General features: G+C 36.2%; 1 protein-coding gene across 1 annotated transcript in view; it reads right to left on the bottom strand.

The window, feature by feature from the left end:
- LOC149478575 (beta-1,3-galactosyltransferase 5-like) overlaps positions 1 to 21,520 on the bottom strand; it is a 31,978-nt gene extending 10,458 nt beyond the window's left edge. The window contains exon 1 of the mRNA XM_089709218.1: positions 21,257 to 21,520. The gene's annotated coding sequence lies outside the window, so the exon portion shown is untranslated. The remainder of the gene's footprint in view (positions 1 to 21,256) is intronic.
- Positions 21,521 to 22,690: the final 1,170 nt, after the last annotated feature.

Raw genomic sequence — 22,690 nt, forward strand, 5'->3', positions numbered from 1 at the left:
CCTCAAACAAAACAAATACCTAAACCAAACAACCAGACCTACTTTCGCATCACATACATTTTACGAAGAGCAAAGGGCCTCGCAAAGGGCCTGCCGACCGGAGCCTCGCAATGGGTAAGGCCGCCGCTGCCCTCATAATATTATTTATATTACTTACTTTATAAATGATTCAAATTAAATGATTTCATATAAGTACTCGTTATTAAGTAGGCACTTGTCCAAAATACAAACGATTCCAACACAATTTCGATTCCTAAACATTAAAACATCATATATAATTAAATCATTTACTAGTTATTACAAACAGCACATAAGAAAGTCAGAGTCAAAGTCTCGCTGCGAATTGCGATGCCTTTCATGCGATCCATAAATAAATAAAAATTGAGATAAGTGCGAACGTCTGTCTAAATCTCTCTTAAAACAATTAGCTTTGCGTCATAACGTAATCGTACCTGAGAAAAAATAAATAAAAAAACCTTATTGAAACAAGCGGATATTAAAGAACAATAATTACAAAGGAATCACGCACCTCGCGAGAGCCTGGCACGAAAGGTCTCGCGGCTCGGATCCATTCAACTGTGAACAGTTGCGGCCCAGGCGCGGCGGGGTAGCAGGTAGCACAACAGCGACAGCCTTCACTGCCTTGCGGCGGCCGTGGCCGAGGATGCGCGCCGCACGGAGCCACGACACATGCCACGACTTGCCAATCCGGTGCCCAATCAGTGCGAGTGTAATTAATATCTAAATTGTAATCGTGTCACGACTATCTTCCGGGCGGCGGCTTTGTCATTGATAACCTATCTGGTTTCGGCCTTTAATGATTCCATTTTTACATTTTTATAATGTTCTACACCATGTTTTACTAAGCGAACGGGTAAAAGGATTTCCTGTAATTACATCATCGTCGAATTAATAATTCATCTTGACGTAACGCGACTCGTGCAGATGGATCCGTCTAAGAATATTTTACTGCGCACATTGTAGCAACGTTCGATGCGATCGATTCAATTCTGGAATTCATGATAAATATTGAATTGAAATGGGGCGTGATAAAACAATTATAAAACGGTTGACGGTCGCGTGTGGAAAATTCGTACATCTGGCGACAATAGAACGCCAATCTACACATTACCCGCTCGAGCGAGCACGGCGAGCGCTCGCCCGCCGCGCCCTCCCATCTCCCGCGCCTGCTCATGCTACACATTTAGGAGCATATATTTTTATATTTATAATACATTTGATGGTAAATCCATTCATGATTTTTTTTATTAGCCCAAAATCGCATTAATAGGACAAATTTTTCAATATAAAATATAAACTTGAGGATTTAATTACACGTCTTTGATATTTTAATTTACATCCGTTAAACTGGCACCTTTTTTTTGTTATTAATCCGTTAAAGAAGCAACTAATTATATTTTTGTTATTTCGGGAAATATTGTATCCATAATTATGTTAGTTGGAACTTGGAATTCCGAGCTACGTTATATTTTCAATCGATTTAAATCAAAATAAATGGGTTATTTAGATTGAGAGTAGGTACCTACGGTGCTTGCATAAATTCAACGCAGCGTTTTCAACAAGCGGTTAATTAACAAGAGTAATTGGAGCTGTCAATTGTTCATCACATTACTTTAAATGCATTGTTTAAAATTAAGAATGCGTTTGATTAAATTGTATTGAATTGAATGAAGTACTATTTTAAACAACAGAAGAAGACCAATTGCAAGAATATAAGTTGCTAAGTTTGAGGGGAGATGCGGTGCATTCACATTTGTGTCAGTGGCCAATGTTTCTCAAATGTGTCGATTAGCCTTCCGTTTCTCATTCAGGTCTCAAGTGAGTCAGAGCTCAGAAAAGTCAGAATTATCCTTGGTTTATATACCATTAGGTACATCGTCGCGGCTTTTCAAATAAAAATGTTCAATAATCCAATATTTCCATCTAATTAATATTGGATAAGCATCGATTGCCAAACCTTGAGTGAACTAACACGATAAAAGTGCTAATAAAAAACGCGAAGAAGGTCGCAATCAGAACGATTTACTCAACCAATAATAATAAATACCTATTCAAATATTTCCCAAGTACGTGAATTATTGTGCAATCGTAGCTAACTATCGCGAATTCATCTAAGACATTCGCATGTACCAATCGACCCGCCCACGAACCTAATTGGGTCTCGGTTCTGTACTCGTGAAGCTTTCTTTTTAAATGACGATATTGTAATCTAAGGAAATCCCATATAATAAGACAAAGACGGAAATTCCTGAGCGAGCGTCGCCAGTGACGTGAGTCAGTGGCTGGTCGGCCGCCCCGCCCGCGTGTCGAATAATGGATTACACGTAATGCACAGTTCCCACTTTTAACATAATTACCCTTCGACATGACATGAGCTAACCCCTTGATAATACATCTAATTTCAACAAGTTACCGTCAATATTTTATCCTACTACTATTATAAAGGCGAAAGTTTGTAAGTATGGATGTATGGATGTATGGATGTTTTTACTCTTTCACGTAAAAAATACTGAACCGATTACAATGAAATTTAGCACACATATAGAAGGTATCTTGGATTAACACATAGGGTAGGTTTTATCTCGGAAATCCCACGGGAACGGGAACTATGCGGGATTTCCTTTGAAAACGCGGGCGAAGCCGCGGGCGGAGATCTAGTCGCTTGATATTTTTTAATAATGCCAAAAATGGTTACTTGCCTGACGGACCTAAAAACTACGTGACTGACGGAAATGTATACAGAACTGTGTCGATACTTCAATCTAGTGATGTATCTAGTACTGTATGTATGAAGTGGCTACTGGCATATACGAAAACTTGAATTATTGCAATCGTTTTCATTCAGAAACATACAGAATTATCAGCGAAATCTGGACGAGCAGCTGATAGTATTTATTACTACCACTGCTCCAAATATCTCGATTCCAGTTAAACCTGCTTATAAATTAAAGACCAGTCACATTGTAGTATGTACTTACTACTTACAGCTGAAGCGCGACTGCGCAGCCGGTTGTGTTCGAGTTCTAATCTACGCACTGGCCACTGGCCGGGTTTAGTGTTCGATATTACAATATCCACACTTTTTGTATAGATCCAACAGGAAAGCAACCTTAGACTCAACAATTTGTAGCAAATAGGTACTCGTCACTTGTGAGACATCAAATATCAATAAGCTATACTTAAATAATTCATAATTATAAGGCTGTATGTTGATGAGGGTTCTCGTAAAAATGCATTGATTGCGAAATCGAAATGATTGGTTGCAAGTTGCAACAAACATCCCAAACCGCAAGTATTTAGTCACATTATCAACCTGCACCCGCCATCACACGCGTACAGTGCACCGTGCACGGGTCACTCAACCAAATATCATTATCTTTTTAGATGTGCAAACTGCAAATCAACTTCGGATTAGTACAATCAGTTTTCTTAGCGAGTAGCACATCAATCAGAGTGAGCTAGAGGCTAGCGTTAGCTTCTACAAAGTAATATTTCCATGCGATGATTAATAACTCACGTTCCTTTAAACATATATTTTATATTATTTAATAATAAAATATATAATGTAATAATACTCACTCACAAACACTATATTATATGTACAGTTTGTATACATTCATTGTTCGTATAAAAGTTTGACATTTTAAATATACAACCGTATTGTAATACTTAGTGTCAATTTGAGATGATATATTTTCAACACTCGTCAACTGTGTCGTCACTCGTCTGTAGTCATTTGGTAGTCATAAATAATTGAAGTTAGCGGGCTCCAATGCGCGGTGCGGCCGCGGCGGCGCGGTGGAGTGGAGGTATACACCAGGGCCAATCCCTTCCAAAATGATAAAAACCTAAAAAAATAGTAGTAGGATGAAAGCCATTAGAAAAGGAGGGGAATGTGATAAAAATTAAAGGAAAAATAAATTACAGAGATTTTGAAAAAGATATACTTAAGTAATATAAGTTTTTTATAAACTTGGTTTTTTGAATTTTTCACCTAAATTTTGAGGTTATGTGAAAAAATTGCGAATACAAAAGTTGTAGAACTTTTTATTACCTACAACTTTGCCATTGAACTCTTTTCCATAGAACTTGTAGTTTTGTCGGAAATCAAGAGAAACCATTTTTTAGCCTTAGAAGCCCTCCCACTTCCCGAACTCGGATTGTCTGTAATTTATTTTTCCTTTTATTTTTATCATATTCCCCTCCTTTTCTAATGGGTTTCATCCTACTACTATTTTTTTCTGTTTCAAAAATTATCGACCCTGGTCTAGTATTGAAAGCATGCATTGCATCTCTGGTGTGCTCACGGGTAATTGTCCGGCGGCTCCGAAGTCCGACGACAGGTACGCGGGGTCAAGGCCCTGCCTCTAACGGCGCCCGCACACACGCGCGCGCACGCACACAGCCCGCTTCGCGCAGACCAGCGACCTTCGCGCGCGGCAGGCGAGCCCGGCGCCCGCGCCGCTGCTCTCCCGGCGGCTCCTGCCGCGATACTTGATACTTGAGGTTACTGCGATATCGAGTGACTCACCGGTAACCTTTCAATGATAATGCTACCATCCTACTTCCTATTACGAACGAGCGACAGGCGTTTTGCTCGTTATTAGGCGAAGCGGGGTATCTAATTGAAACTAGCTGTTTACTATCTCGGACAATCAATAAGCCCGATCTAAACGTACGAACACTTGAGAATAATAGCCAGGTGAATGATCATTAAAATTTGTGAAAGCGCATATCATATAAAAATTACGGATGGATCACTCGTACTGAAAACAGTTTCAGCAGAGCAGACAACGGCCTTCAAACAAGTTAGTTTTATACGAGAATCGACCACCGTTGTTGTTTCTTTAGTTATACCGATTTCCCAAACAACACGCATTGCAAGGCAATTTCAAACAAATCCTTTGAGCATCATACAATACCTATCTATTAATTTAAAGCTCTTGCTAAAAAAGAATACCTAGTTGGACCGCCGCGCCCTAATGTTAATATACTTAGTTTGGTATCACGCCACTGCTATGTTTATTTACCTATTTGCTGTCACTTAAATGCACCGTGGTAATTGACACACAACTTGACACAACATGAAAATGGTTTTTCAACGAATATTCCCAAACCTTCTCAAACTTTTTTTGTGAACTAGTATTCCATCATAATGATAGAACATTTCCGTTACTTAGTACGAGTTTACTTTACTAAGATTAACGTAACAATAAAATTTGACGAAACAGGAAAAAGAGGCTCAAGATATAATATATGAGTTGCACATGACTTGCACTTATTAGTAACTACTAAGACATTCAGGGAATCAATAGCAAACTGCGGGTTTTCCACTGCCACCAAACCAACAGTTTATTATTGCATATTATCACCTACTCTACCTCATTCATTTATATTCTGTCTTGTTTTCTGGGAAATAAAGACTACCGGTAATCTCGTTACGGCACTGTGTGCAAGCTAAAGTTTGAATGAATGTTTTATGCTACGCCACTCGTACATTTATCAGGACCTATTAATTGGCGATTGCAAATCTGGAAGACATACCTACTACAGTAACTATTTAGTAATCCGTGATACTGCGTCAATAAACAGTGATATCTCCAATTAAACAATTAGCACTTCAAACAAGTACTAACTGATAAACATGCCGTTTTATCTGTAATCTAACATCGATATTAGTCTGATGACGACTAACGTGCGATAACACGATAATCATCTACAAAAAAATTACATTTGTTAATCTAGATGTATGACGCGATAGTAACGTGCGAAGCTTTTACAATATCGTGGTAGTGCTGCTCGCGAGCAGTCGCCGGAGATAGAGTTCAAGAAAATGTTTCTTTTGAGGCCTTAGATTAGTTTCATCACAGGACGATTTATTTATGTGTGTAGTAATGGGGGTGAAAGCTTCACTTAAAATTTTTACGGACGCCGAACAGATTCTGCGACCGACATCATGAAAAAATCGGTCAAATCAGATTTGACCGATATTTGGTAAATAAAATTTTTTGGTTTACTACTATCAAATTTATATCTATTCTTTTTGATGGTACAAAGTAATAGAAACAAAACCGTACAAGATACGATTTGAAATTAAAAAAAATGCCTTTAGTATCACCTTTTAAAAATAAATAAAGGCTTCTACTAACCCCCTCCTCTCCATCCATCCAGATAAAAGAGATAGCAAATTACAACAATAAACAGAGATTTTCCAAGGATGTACCATAGAGCACCCTATTCAAGTTTTATATTTCATGAATTTTTCATGAGTTTTATATCTGGTGGATTATCTGAGCAATAAAATTGGTTATCAATATAAAGCTTTTTATATCTCATGTACATGCCCATCGCAATATAATAAATAACTATAGTTTTATGTGCCTGCTGCAGACTGGTAGCAGGTGCTTGAATATAAACTTTGTAATAAATAAATACATAACTTAAAAATAATATTGGTATTTGAAACTTAAATTCTTTATATTCTTCTGGATATATTGTGGTATTTATGTTTTGAATATTCATTAGTATTTGGCATTGGAAACTGGTTCATCTTTTCAACAGCCACGTATTTTTATTTTTTATCGCTGCCAGTTGCCACCGAAGAGCAATAGTTTTCAGATTCGTATCACTATGTCGATAGCAGCGTCCGTCAATATTCATAACGTACGATGAATTAAGGTCACCAAAGTAGGATTGGCACACTGGCTTAGTGACCCTGCCTATTGAAATGGGAGATGGTATCATTAACGATATTTTTTTTTTACTAGCTTCCGCCCGCGGCTTCCCCGCGTGGTGTTTTGATAAAAGGTAGCCTATGTTCTTTCTCAGGGGAAAGCGTAACAGACAGACAGACAGAGTTACTTCGCATTTATAATATTAGTAGGGATAGGGATAGTAGGGAAGTAGGGATTTGTTATATAGCATAAAAAAATGCTTAATTGTGTATTTTAAAAAAGTTAGTCTCCAAAAATCTGACGGTCGCACATTTCGGAAAAGTTTTTTGATTTTTATGGCGAAGGGCCTTTGATACTTTAACTATTTATTCAATATTATTCTAGTTAAAACAAAGGTTTTTGACAATATTATCAAGTCTTATAATTATAAGATTCTAATTACTAATCATGTATGAGTGACTAGCTATTCCAACATTCAGTCGGAATAAGTTCTTTCCCTGGAATGGATAACATTTAGAAGAATTCCTAGCTTCATGAATATATTTAAGCAAAAACGAATTATAGTAATTAATAAATATTCGAATTATATTAATTGATAAATAATAAGCTAAATCGGAAAACATGACGTAAAAGTGGTCCTTGTGACATCACAGACGGCGTGCCTCGACCGACAACAAACCACTTTTTAAGTGGTTTCGACTGTATTCTTGATAGCTTCCTGTTCGATCGCCTTTATTCGTACATATTAAGAACAAGAAATAAACTCTGAAATCAAGTATAATATTATATCCGACGAAGGGTTGGTGTGAAAAAAGTATGATGTTATATTGTTGTGTTAGACCGCATAAAACTTTAGAATGATATTTATTGAAAGCTACCTAACAAGCAATCGTGTTTTTCTCAGTATGTTTGTAAGAGTTTGTCTCCGCGCAATTATGCTAATTTCCTGTGCAGCGTGCACTCGGCGGGACACGCGCACTGCCACACTGCACGCTGCGGCCGCTCCCGCTCCGCCACGCCGCGCGCCACGCCGCCGCGCCGCGCGTCACGCATTGTCACGGTGTACGGTGCACTATTACTGACCCGGAGATAAATAGATACTACCCTTATAGACTGGGGTAGATCCCTTTAAAAATAATAAAAGTGCAAAAAAATCGCAGTCGGATGAAACCCATTAGAAATGGAGGGGAATATGATGAAAATAAAAGGAAAAATAAATTACGGTCAATCCGAGTTCGGGAAGTGGGAGGGGGGAGCTTTTAAGAGAAAAAAATGGTTTCTCTCGATTTCCGACAAAACTACAAGTCCTACGGAAAAAAATTCAATGGCAAAGTTGTAGGTAATAAAAAGATCTACAACTTTTGTATTGACAATTTTTTCACATAACCTCAAAATTTAGGTGAAAAATTCAAAAAACCAAGTTTTTGGTTTTTTATTTTTATCTACTTCAAAAAATTTTTTTTTTCTACGAAATTTGGTGGAAACTTGCTTTATTATGTCCCAAATACACTGTAATTTATTTGATTGAAAAAATTTATTTTTTCGCCTTATTATGAATTAAAACCAAAAAAACAACCTAATTTTCAATCGAAAAGTCACCCGTCAAAATATCGGCTTTTTTCAAAAACTTGGAGAGCCTTTTATTCATTGAAATCTCTACTTTCATATGGTGTAAAAAAATAAACATTACCATAGTAAATGTCCTCAGGAAATGCATATACAAACAGTGTGAAAATTAGCTTTTACTAAATCAGGCACACTTCTCAAACTACCTGTAAAATATTGTGCCGTCAGCACATTACAGTTACTTATTAGGTCAGGCATCATGTAACATTAATATGTATTCTACCAATTGTACTTCAGTTGTAAATTGGCTCCAATATAAAGAGGTTGTCAATCCGTTGTTTCATTTCCGCTATCCAAAAATATATAAAGCCGCTACAATCTGGTGACCCCGACAAACAACAACACCCGACTAACCACAACGCCTGACAACGCGACAACCTGACAACGTATTTCATGACCTCGGACTGTACACGAAGCCATAAGAATATAAAAATGACAACTGAAAATAGAGCTCCGTCAGCAAGCCCAGCGTCCGAGTTAGCAACAGTAACAGTATCATCTAGAATACCGGAATTTTGGTGCGATCAAGCTCGCTTATGGTTCGTGCAGTGTGAAGCCATCTTAACACCTCAAAAACTAAGCGACGAGGCGAAATTTAACTTAGTCGTCACGAAATTAGGAAAAGACGTCATTCGACAAGTAAGCGACATATTGCTTCAGCAGCCCCAAACGAAGAAATATGACACCTTAAAAGCAAGATTATTAGCAGTGTATGAAGAATCAGAAAACCGGCAACTCCAAAAACTTTTGAGCGAAATCGACCTTGGCGACGAAAAACCCTCTCAACTCTTGAGGCGCATGCGAGATTTGGCCCGCGGAAAAATTCCCGATGAAACGCTGAGTATCATGTGGCAAGGTCATCTTCCAGCTGCAGTACGCTCCGTTCTCGCCGTCACCGACGTAAAAGATTTGGAAAATTTAGCTACGATTGCAGACAAAATTATGGAAAATATAAGACCTAATCAAATATCGGAGGTTAGTAGCAAACCGTCGACGTCAGCTGATACCGTTTCCGTGCTGCAAGAGCAAATAGCTCAATTGACTCTACAAGTGATGGAATTACAGAACATTTATAGATTGCAACATAAAAAACGAAATTATAATTATCGTAATCGGTCTAGTTCGAGATCCCGTGGACGTAACATGATACGGCGTGAGCCGCGGAGCGCCGACAGTCTTTGTTATTACCACGCGCGATTTTATCATAGAGCTAACAAATGTATAGAGCCGTGTGCTTGGAATAAAAAACCGGCCAAGTGCGAGTCGGGCTCGCGCACAAAGGGTTCCGTAGCAGCAAATATAATAAATTACAGTTAAATCAACCTATCTCAAAAACTATAAGAGATACTTTGATCAAACCAAAAATCGTTGAAAGAGTTAATTAGCATGCATCACCTCTATTTTTTTTAGAATTTTATACCCCGTAGTTATAAAAATAGAGGGGGGGGGACATACTTTTTACGACTTTGAGAGCTGATATCTCAAAAACCGTTCACTTTAAGAAAAATGTTTTTTAGAAAACTTTATATCATTTTAAAAGACCTTTCCATTGATACCCCACACGGGTATGTACATCGAAAAAAAAAATTTCATCCCTCAGTTACATGTATGGGGGGCCCCACCCCCAATTCTTTTTTTTACTATTTAGTGTCATATTTTTGTAGCGGTTCATACAACACATATTCCCATCAAATTTCATCACTGTAGTACTTATAGTTTCCGAGTAAATCGGCTGTGACAGACGGACAGACGGACAGACGGACAGACGGACATGACGAAACTATAAGGGTTCCGTTTTTGCCATTTTGGCTACGGAACCCTAAAAAACCTAAACAGCAGGAAAACTAGAAGGAGTGCAATCGCAGGCGGAGATTTGCACTATTAAGCCATCGCACCGCCTTAACATTACCGATAGAACATCGGGACTAAATTTTTTAATTGATACGGGAGCGAATATATCAGTGATCCCTGTGACTAAAACTGTGCATAAGCGACCGAAGTGCGATAATTACGAGTTATACGCTGCTAACGGAAGCGTTATAAAGACTTATGGTGTAAAGACACTTACATTAGATTTGAAATTACGTAGACCTTACCGGTGGACTTTTATTATAGCCGAAGTGAAACAAGCAATATTAGGTGCTGATTTTTTGGGACATTACAAACTTTTAGTGGACATTCATCGTCAAAAATTAATTGATACAGTGACAAACTTATGTGTAATCGGTTCAGTAACTTTGAGTAAACATATACCAGTGAACACAATCGACTTTAATCATAAATATAGTGATCTGTTATCGCAATTTCCGAACATTACTAAGCCAATGCGTTTCATAGAGACTCCACGACATTCTATAGTCCATCACATCGAAACAAGCGGCCCACCCGTATTATCGCGACCGCGACCTCTACCGCCCGACAAATACAATAAAGTTCGCGCAGAATTTCAGCGAATGCAAGAGATGGGGATTTGTCAACCATCAAAAAGTTGCTGGGCCAGTCCTTTACATGTGGTAATGAAAAAGAACGGAGATATTAGACCCTGTGGAGATTATCGACGCTTAAATGCGATAACTAAACCGGACAGATATCCCATACCGCGTATACAAGACTGTACATACCTATTGGCAGGAAAAACTATATTTTCAAGGTTAGATTTGCAACGTGCCTATCATAATATTGGTGTCGCCGAATCAGATATTGAGAAAACAGCCATAACTACACCCTTCGGCTTATATGAATTTAAAAGAATGACTTTTGGACTTAAGAATGCAGCGCAGACATTCCAACGATTTTTAAACAACGTTGTGTTCCGTGACCTTCATTTTCCAACTGATTCCGAAAATGGCGAGAAAAGCGAGGAAAACGTTCCATTTTTATTTTCCTACATCGATGACGTCATCATTGCGTCATCAGGACACCAGAGCCATACGAAACACTTACGAATGGTTTTCGAACGTTTGAATGAGTTTGGAATCACTATCAATTTATCAAAATGTGAATTCGGCAAAACGGAATTAAGTTTTTTGGGATATAATATTTCACAACAAGGATTAAAACCATTAGAAGATAAGGTCAAGGTCATAAAAGAGTACCCAAAACCACAAACAGTCGAAGAATTACGACGATTTCTAGGAATGCTAAATTTCTATAGACGTCATTTACCTCACGCTGCAGAAGTACAATCAAAACTAAATCAGTACATACATAACTCCGGCAAGAAAGATAAAACTCCGATACAATGGACTGATGAAGCATCAACAGCCTTCGAGCAATGTAAAGAAAACCTTCAAAGTGCCGTTACATTGTCATTTCCCGCCGCAGATGCTACTATTGCTATCATGACCGATTGTTCTAGCACATGTGCCGGTGCAGTACTTCAACAGAGAGAAGGAAACTCATGGAAGCCTCTCGGATTTTTTTCACAAAAATTAAGCGAAGCGCAACAACGCTATAGTACATTCGATCGAGAGTTGCTAGCTATATACATGGCTATAAAACATTTTAGATATATGGTCGAAGGCAGGCCATTAACCGTGTATACTGATCACAAACCTTTAATACATACATTCAAAAATAATACAATCAGCAAAAATGATACGCCGCGAAGATTACGTCATCTCGATTTCATACTGCAATTTTGTACATCAATCGAACATATAAGCGGATCAGAAAATGTAGTGGCCGATGCATTATCAAGGATAGCTACAATAGATATGCCATCGCCCATCGATTACGAAAAGTTATCAAAAGCTCAAGAAAATGATGAGGAACTCAAGTTATTACTACAATCGAAAAATCTAAACTTTAAAAAGATAATTTTACCGCCTAGTAACATGCCAGTGTATTGTGATGTAACTATGCAGAACGCAAGACCATATTTGCCCGAAGAATTTCGTATATCGGCTTACAACGCCATACATGGAATTAGTCATCCTAGCATACGTACGACACGAAGACTCTTGCGAGACAGATTTATATGGACATCTATAAACAAAGATGTTACCAATTGGACACGTGCATGTATAGAGTGTCAACGTTCCAAAGTACATAGGCATACTATTTCGCCTACTGGAACTTTTACGAAAAGCGACCGATTCGAGCATTTGCATATCGACATCGTTGGTCCTTTACAATATTGCAATGGTTATCGATACATTCTAACCATGATCGACAGAAGTACCTCTTGGCCAGAAGCTTTTCCCATAAAAGATATTACAGCAGAGACTGTAGCTGAAATTGTCTATTCAGGATGGATTTGTCGGTTTGGAAGTCCTATACGGATAACTACCGATCAAGGACGACAATTCGAGTCAAGTTTGTTTACAAATTTAGCAAAGCGAATGGGTATTAAAAAGATAAGGACTTGTGCATATCACCCGCAAGCGAACGGTGCTATAGAAAGATGGCACAGAGTATTGAAAACAGCTCTTATGTGTAGAGGCAATGCAGTCGACTGGGTTGGACAATTACCATCTGTTTTGTTTGGACTAAGGGCGAGTCTACGAGACGACACACAGACAAGTGCCGCCGAAATGGTTTATGGTGAAGCAATAAGATTACCCGGAGATTTTTTCCAGCTGCAAAGGCCTAATATTTCCGAGAATGAAACATTCCTTAGCCAACTGCGTAAAAAAATACACAACATATCGTCAGTTCCTAAAAGAGAGTCCAGTAAACGCAATATATTTGTTCATCCAGAATTGCAAAAATGCACACATGTATTTGTACGTTGTGACAAAATGGTAAAATCGCTGACACCTCCATATCGAGGACCTTTCAAAGTTTTGGAAAGAAATGATAAATATTTCAAAATATCACAAGCAGACAAAGAGAACATAATTAGTATTGATCGTCTTAAACCAGCCTTTATAATAAACATTGATGACAATAGTCCGAATACGGTAGCGCAAGCGCCTAATGTAAACAACTTGCCGACTGTAACACGATCAGGTCGCATTGTTAAACCTGTCGTAAGATTTAAATTGTAATTAGAAGTACTTACATGTTTATTTTATTTTTTATATCAATGCATTATGTTTATATTAACTTTTCAATTTTATTTTTACATTTATTTCTATTGTTTTATTTACATTTTTAACTGTATAATGTTGTTTTTTGCTATATACACTTTTATATACATTTTATTATATACCTTTTTCGATTATATTAGACAATTTTGAAATTAGAAATTTAAAGTTCATGCTAAAGATTATTTTTTATGTTTGTGATGATTATTATATTGTACAAGTAATGTTTACTTTTAAAAAAAATTTTTTTCAATGTATAATTTTTTTCCAAATTTAGGGGAAAGCTATGTGCCGTCAGCACATTACAGTTACTTATTAGGTCAGGCATCATGTAACATTAATATGTATTCTACCAATTGTACTTCAGTCGTAAATTGGCTCCAATATAAAGAGGTTGTCAATCCGTTGTTTCATTTCCGCTATCCAAAAATATATAAAGCCGCTACAATATTATATGCTGTAATAATACACTACCTGTAAAATATATGCTGTAATAAAACATATGCTGTAAAATATTATACTTAGAACAGATAATTTTTTTTCTTTTGAAATATTACCTAAAAGCCGATACAAGAGAAGATATAGAGTTCGAGAAGTGTGCCTGATTTAGTAAAAGCTTATTATCACACTGTTTGTATGCATTTCCTGAGAACATTTACTATGGTAATGTTTATTTTTTATAATAAAAAAAATTAAAAAATAAAAGGCTCCCCAAGTTTTTGAAAAAAACCGATATTTTGACGGGTGACTTTTCGATTGAAAATTAGGTTGTTTTTTTGGTTTTAATTCAAAATAAGGCGAAAAAATAAATATTTTCAATCAAATAAATTACAGTGTATTTGGGACATAATAAAGCAAGTTTCCACCAAATTTCGTAGAAAAAAAAAATTTTGAAGTAGATAAAAATAAAAAACCAAAAACTTGGTTTTTTGAATTTTTCACCTAAATTTTGAGGTTATGTGAATAAATTGTCAATACAAAAGTTGTAGATCTTTTTATTACCTACAACTTTGCCATTGAATTTTTTTCCGTAGGCCTTGTAGTTTTGTCGGAAATCGAGAGAAACCATTTTTTTCTCTTAAAAGCTCCCCCCTCCCACTTCCCGAACTCGGATTGACAGTAATTTATTTTTCCTTTTATTTTCATCATATTCTAATGGGTTTCATCCGACTGCGATTTTTTTTTGTTTCAAAAATTATCTACTCTAGTCTATTAATAATTAATGTACGATCGACCCAAATCGGCTTGAAAACCATATCGTTTGTTCAGGACTCAGGTAATTAGACGGATTACCATGAACGAAAATGGAAAATTTATCGCGGTTTTTTAATGAATGGGTACTTCAAGAGACACTTTAATAAGTTGATAGGTACTTTTTTGAGTTACATATTCTTGTCCCTTGCAAAATAATATCAATTTAATTTAAAAATGTATACGTGACATGTTGATGTCCTTTTGATTTTTAAGAGATCGATATCAATCAGTGTCCCGTAAAATAATAATTGAATTGAGTCAAGTCACAAAGTGGAAGCTATTAGAGCTCACACCCGCAGGACCACAGCCACAGAATACAAATGGTGCTATAACCTAAATATAGACTGCACCCGCAAAGATACAAGTTTTTATGCATTCATGCTGTGTCAAGTTCTAGTCGATCTAGTCGGCTATTATTAGCCGCCAACGGAACACTTAGCTCTCCTTGAACTTAACTATTTATAAACTCGGTCTCGGTGTCCCACACTGAACTTTTCTAAAGGCTAAATGTCCACCGTCATCGGTGACCGTTTGACCGATGAATAATCTTTATCTTCTGGTTTGACCGTTTCATCGTTAGGTTATCCTAAGCATTCCAGTCAAAGTCAGCTTGTTGCATAACAAAAATTTGAAATACATATCAGGTATTATAAAACCGGCTTTATGAAGCTGGACGATTAGCGAGAAAGGGATCGCACAGCAATCTAGTGCCGTAACGAGCGAGTTCCGCGCGGCGCACCTCTCCTGCCGGCTGCCTAGTGCCTGCTAACCAAAGTGCTCTTCCAACAATAGTCGTTATAGCAAACCAAAACATATACTTATCTCCAAACTGAACATGTCTTGCAATCTGCTCTATCGAAGCGATTCTTACGTAAATAACGAACTCGCGATACAATTAAGGAAGTTACAAGCGAGAAGGCAGAAAGAAGAGGCCGGTACACGTAGAGCACGATTTCTTACAAGATATACATTATCCAACAAACAAACGCTATAACGAGGAAGGATTCGATATCGTTTTTTGATATGATTGTATTCACAAAACAACTAGATATTTCATCTTAAACTTTTATATTACGTACCTAGTAGCTGATTAATTGATAAAATTTTCCATTCGGCATTTACTCTGCGTCAACTAAAAATCTTTCCCGTCGACGTACACTAAACACATAATATAAGCTCGCAATTTTATTTATTTATTTACTCTTTATTGTACAGCATATTACAATGAAAGTACATAAAACAAAACAATTTAAAATGTACAAACGGCGGCCTTATGGCTCAAAGCCATCTCTGCCAGGCAACCTTCAGGCAAAGGACAAATTATAACTTAAGGTAGCCAATTAGCAATAATAACGTTAAAAAAAGAAGAAAAAAAAAACTGAATTAAAACAAAGCATAATACATAAAACACTATATGTATATAACTACAATATACTATATAGTACAATATAATATATTTTACTAAGTACGAATACTGAAAAAAATTATTACCCTGAAACTCAAAATTATTACCCTGAATTTCGTAATAAACTCCAAAGTGGGGTTCATATCCCCGCGGCATGAGGCGCGACGGACCTTCGCTTACATTCCTATAACATAACCTAAGAGCCTTGTAAGTATATTAGTATTAGATCCCACCGCAGGATTAGTGCGTTCATAGTTTTTTTGATGAAACCAAAATTTATGTATATTTATAATTAGAAGAATATATTATATCGACTAGGTTGCCAGCAAGCATGTTTAATTAAATTTTTTCACACCGATTTTTTGGAAAAAATTTCCTTTCACTTATTATTTATAGTCTACATCACGGCAAATTACACAAAGATTCTAAAAAGCCACGGTTGCCGTTTTTTAACTGGCCGCAACCCCTTCGCAGCCTGTTGCAAACAGGTATAATTTCAATCCATTTATACGTTACACGTTCATAACGCACATATTTTATGAATCATATATCAAAATTCAAACTAAAGCTATTTTTTTTTTTTCTTTTAATTATCATATATGGTTGCCTAGTTAAATCCAGCCGCAAATGAGGCTTGCTGGCTGTTAAAGATGATGAATATGCATTAAAAATGCTTGCGGCCAAATTTTGACTGGAAATCTAGTCGATATACATATGTTCTCCTAATTATAAATATACCTAGTTAGATAAAATTTTTGTTTCATCAAAAATACTATGAACGAAGTAATCCTGCAGTGGGATCTTAGACTACATGTTGCTCTACCTGAACTTATATTCACCGGCCACCGCGCAGTCATCATACCTCGACATTTCTAATTAATTACATATTTGTGAAAAGGGACAATAAACAAACTACCGAGAGTTTGTTCAATATGAATTGATATATCGCGGCCATAATCATATTTTAAACTTTAGTCTCACTTTGTAATTGGCAAACGAGCAATATTCATATTATTATGTGTAGATAAATACATTTTCGTTAATAAATATGCAATACATATTTCAATTTTGAAGTTTAAACATTACAGGGCCTTTAGACAAACGTACCTAACGCCATGGAATAGAAACTGCTAACGCTAATTATTGACATAAGCTCATGACATTTTGGTAATGATTCGGTCACACTACCAACGATGACGACGACCACGACCAAAATTCCAATCTTGCCGAAATTTGTTCAAAATAAAAATGTTGTGTGGTTTTATGAAACCACGGTAAAAGTGAAACTGTTCGAACGATTCCGAACACTGCTTTGTGTAGCGCATGTCGCATGTCGGTCGGCTGCCGAGTAGGTATACCTACTCGGCAGCCGCTATACACGCGACATGCGCTACACAGACCAAAAAGTTTGAGACGATGTAATAAAAGTTTCACTTTAAAAATATGTTGTGTGGTTTTATGAAACCACGGTAAAAGTGAAACTTAGGCACAAAATTATCGTATTTGTACGATAATTATCGTACGGTTCGACCGTCACGCGACATGCGCTACACAGACCAAAAAGTTTGAGACGATATAATAAAAGTTTCACTTTAAAATATTAAAATTTCCCGTCATACTGGTACTCAGAAAGAAAAAAAATTGAGTACAGTTAATATAAAAATAGGTTTTTTGCGATTTTCGCCGAGACAGTAAGTTAATCAAACAAATAATTACCTTTTACCAAAATTGTAGTTCATAAAATTATCTATAAAAAATTCAAATACATTTTTGTCTAGGAGCCACCGTTTCAACGAAAAATCTATTTTTTCATTCGTTGAGCTCAAAAAAAAATTCCAATCACCAGAACGACAGGAAATTTTTAATATTTTATTTTTAAGTGTGTTTTTCACAATTTTGTTAAATTGCGACAGGATGAAAATTTTGTTTGTGGTCGTCTTCGTCGTTGGTAGGGTGAACAAATCCTTAGCGAAATATCGTACACTTATGACAATTAGTATCGCTAGCGGATTCTATTCCATTGCGTTTTGACGTTTGGCTAAAGGCCCAGCCCCCCTAGTCAAGTGGCTTTCTGTTAGCGTAGCGTTCAATGGAATAGACTACGAATGTATGAGATTGACGTAAGCTGTAGATACGTTTATCTACAGCCTACGTCAATCTCATACATTCGTAGTCTATTCCATTGAACGCTACGCTAGCAGAAAGCCACTTGACTAGGGGGGCTGTACGGATAAAATTCTCGCGTCGCGCACGCCGCGGCCGTTCCACTAACCATCGGCGCTTTTTAAATTTTTCTTATTTATCATATTATATCATATTCCTTTTGCATCTTTGTGCATATGTATTCTACGAATTATAAATTAAAGATTCAGTAAAATACAAAGTAAAAATTATCAGTAAAGTACCGACTCAACCGAGAATGATTTGAATTTGTCCGACACGTGAAAGTACACGACAATTTCAATGAATTCAATTAATTGATTAAAGATCTCTAATAATCATTCGATCAGCCCAGTTCCCAGATCAATCAATGACTGTAGATAGTGACTGGTAGCATTTAGAAAACATAGGGTATATGTGCCAGTACCACGTAGAGCTATTACGCACTGTCGACCAGTCGCCAGCGACTCAGTCTCTCGGCGACCAAAACAGAGAAACTAGGGGCAGGAAACCAAGCCGAGCGACAGTATTATAAGTTACTACATGGTAATTGGTATGGAATAAAATCCACAATGTAACTCACCATAAAGTAAAGAGTAAACTGTAAAACACTAATGTGATGATTGTGTGACTTTTCAATGCATAATGAGCTCTGTGATTAACTGATATTTTGACTAAACTGATTATATCAAATTGTGTAAAATAAATTTAAAAAGTGCTAATAGGATTAATCCAATTAGCAAGTTATTATTAATTATTTTTATCTATCAATTTTTTATGATGATAACTGATAAGTAAATAAAATATGTATATATATATATTTCAATCAGTTGGAATCACCGGGGTTACAGGCGAGCAACATGAATTATGTATTCTATTAACAGTTTAATTCCATGAACAAGTACGACAGGGAAGTTTTATTTTCATCTTATCTCGTTGGGGAATTAGCATTTATAAGTAAATTCAATTCTTATGGATAATAAATATAAATTAATTGACATTTCAAATATTGTGTAGTGTAAGAATAAGGGCTGATTTTTCAATGCTTGGATTAAACTTATCCGTCTAATAAAGTATTACACTATCATATTAAAATATCACGTAAACTGTCAAATACGGGCAGAATTAGAATACGTTTTTAAAATGGTAGTTTTATACATTATTTGACGAATAAGTTTTAACCCTATCCCTTCCTATCCCCAACCCATCCTATCCTTAATCCCTCCCATCCTCGCCCCTTTCTCCCTAATTCCTTCCAAATCCCTTAATCCTTCCAATATCTCTCTGGTAGGCAACAATCATAACCTCTGTTATGGTCTATGGGCGACGCAACCTGCTTACCACCAGGCAGTGCGTCCGCTCGTTTGCCTCCCCATAACATAAAAAAAATAATAATAACCAAGGATTGAAAAATCAGCCCTAAATGATGTATTCACCCTAAATTATTATTTTGTTATTGATGTTTATATATAAAAAAATGTTTTTTGAGTAACTATGCAGTGTATATTTGCATGTCAATGTAATTGGAGAATGTGCTTTATAATTTCAAAAAGTAAGACCTGGGGCCATTTGTGACCTCTTATTTCCAGACAGATTATGCTATGAACTGAACTGACTGGCAAATTCACATTATCGCAATAACCAGCCGTGGTGAATTATGGTCATTCACTCTCAAACCCATGTTGGATACCCAGAAATTAATAATAATTAATAGATTATCCAATCTTTTGTTCTATTTCTTTGGGGGAATCACCATCTAGTAGAAATTAACAGCAATATTTAAATTATTATGATTGACAATATTTTTTTTCTATCATCTATTAGTATCACAATATCCAATATGTTTTTTTTTTAATTATTGTCATTTTCCATAAAATAAATACAGTAGAACCTCGATAAGTTAAAGTCCAAGGGAAACACAAAATATTTTAAGTTATAGAGGTTTTAAGTTATCAAGGGTCTATCCATTTGTCACTGCTTCTATAGCTTTTAATTTATCAGCATAGGTGAGGGTTGTTAGTTTTCTTTTTGGACTAATTTTAAGCCAGTTTTATCACACAGTAAGTAAAGTGATGTTTCCAGGACAACGATCAAAAACTTATGATGCAAGTAAGTCGTTGTCATAAAGCTAACCGCCGCAAAGCTTTGAAGAATTTCGATAAAGCAAACAATAGGTAATGTATTGTTTACGTTAACAATACATAGTAAACACGTGCAACCAATAAATACCGAAACCTTTTGTTTTGACACTCTTTCAAAATGACTCATTGACAAAAAATTTTATGTAATAGAGGTTGTGGAAACATTTCTTTAAGTTATTGAGGGCCAATACAGAGATTATTTATTTAAGTTATAGAGGTTGCGTATTTTAAGTTAAAGAGGTTTTGGGCTCTGATGGGAAGGGAACATATTATTTTGTGAAGTTACAGAGGTTTTTATGTTATCGAGGTTTAAGTTATCGAGGTTCAACTGTATCAATAAAATCATTACAAATTCAAATATTGATTTTATGTGCTAGTGCTCTATGCTTTTCTTTGTTAATTTCAAACAAGAGATTTTAATTTGTGTGATGCATTTAAAAATATTCAAAGACCATAGCTATCCTACTAATATTATAAATGCGAAAGTTTGTGAGGATGTATGTGTGTGTGTGTGTTTGTTACTCTTTCACGAAAATACTACTGAACCGAATACAATGAAATTTAGCACACATATAGAGGGTAACTTGGATAAACACATAGGATAGGTTTCATCCCGGAAATCCCACGGGAACGGTAACAATGCGGGCGGAAAGCTAGTAATATTATATTGATACACACAGTAATATAGTAAGTATACCTTATTAGAATGTAATTAAGAGTTTGAATGCTTTTCACACATCATAGTAAATCAAACTCCACAGCGAATATTGCTTGCTAGATGGTTGTTGGAGAGCTTGAGATTCGCGGCATCGCAAAATTTTGTCATTGAAACTATTCCAAAACAAATCCAGTTATAAGAGTTAAACCCGAATGTTATTGTGTCAATATTTTGATGCATAAAGCAAAAACAATAAATTCTTATGAAAATAATGTTATTTTACTCACCATAACGGCGTAATGTAGAGTCGACGCGAAAGGCCAGGAAGTCGGCGACGGCCAATACAGAATCAGAGTGGACTATGGAAGTCGCAGGTCGTTTCCTCAACAGTGTCTAATTGTAATGGCTTTATAATACTTGGCACAACTCATAACGACCACTAATTTACAAAGCGCAGGATATTTCTTTTTATGAATATTTTTTTCCTTTAGCGATACAACCTTCCGCCCACCCCGTTTGTAAAGCACTAGATTTGACAAGTGACAACTGACATTTGACAGTTTACCTTCGCTCCTGACCTCGGAGCAAATAACAAGCTCCTGACAGATGAAGTTTAATCTATGCATATTACTTTCCTCTATGATCTATGCTAATATCAAATGTCATTTCAATTTTATCCTCAGAGGAATAAATTTTATCACTTATTTGACAGCCCGCGTTGTCGCCTGTATCATGCCTGTCATCTGTATTTCGGTAGAAAGTAGGAAAACTTGTCTATTCACTATTGTATGTTCCTGTATTCGTATTGTAATTTCTGTGCTCCCCACAAATTCCCCACACCTAGGGTTGCCAATGCAACACCCTGGATGAGTTAAAATTTAACATTCACAATAGACATGGGTAGGTAATGCGTGTAATAGTACAAAAGTAATATCACTTTGACACGTAATGCAACATCACGCATTACGCATCAGTTACAAACATCACTCGCATCACTCGCTTTTTTTTATTTTGTTTTACATTTGCTTGCGTTCACTACAATTATTAACAAACAACACAAAGTACGTGGCCAAGTATGAAGGAAAATCAACTACATTTTTTAAATATTTACTTAAATTGTAATTTTACGATATGTAATAACACTAATAACTAATAAGCATTGCAGTTATTATTGCTATTTTTCAATATTATGATCTGTAATACTTCACATATCACCATTAATATAATATAAACATTATAATATTATTAATGTCATCATTTCATTAAAAATCGATCGGGTAATGTGTGATGTTACGGAGTAATATCACTTCCGTGGAAGAGATGCGTGATGTTGCATTACTATTTGACGTACTGTTTTGCGCATGTCTAATTCACAACCTATTATAGAATTGACGTCTTCACAGAACGAATTGTTCTGAGCTGCTCGAGCTAAGAACAAGACGTATCAGTGAGACGGGATGTGGACGGGAGAGACCAAAGAGTAAGAACGAAAGAACCAAAGAACCAAAGACCCAAACAATCAAACGAACCAAGAAACAACCCTATTTTTAAATTCGGTGCTACACTGACCCTTCTATATATGGACTCGAGAAAAAACAATTATAGTGCGATACAGAAATACTATAAATAAATTACCGCCATCTATTATCACCTTACTCAAGCCTAACGATATTCTGTCGTGAACACTCTATTAAGCCATTTTTAGGACAGTACTATAGAAA

Source organism: Colias philodice, chromosome 22 (assembly GCF_061535455.1).
Source record: "Colias philodice isolate Cphi_HAF_F1 chromosome 22, ilColPhil1 Martin Lab GWU primary, whole genome shotgun sequence".
In the NCBI taxonomy this organism is placed as follows: domain Eukaryota; kingdom Metazoa; phylum Arthropoda; class Insecta; order Lepidoptera; family Pieridae; genus Colias; species Colias philodice.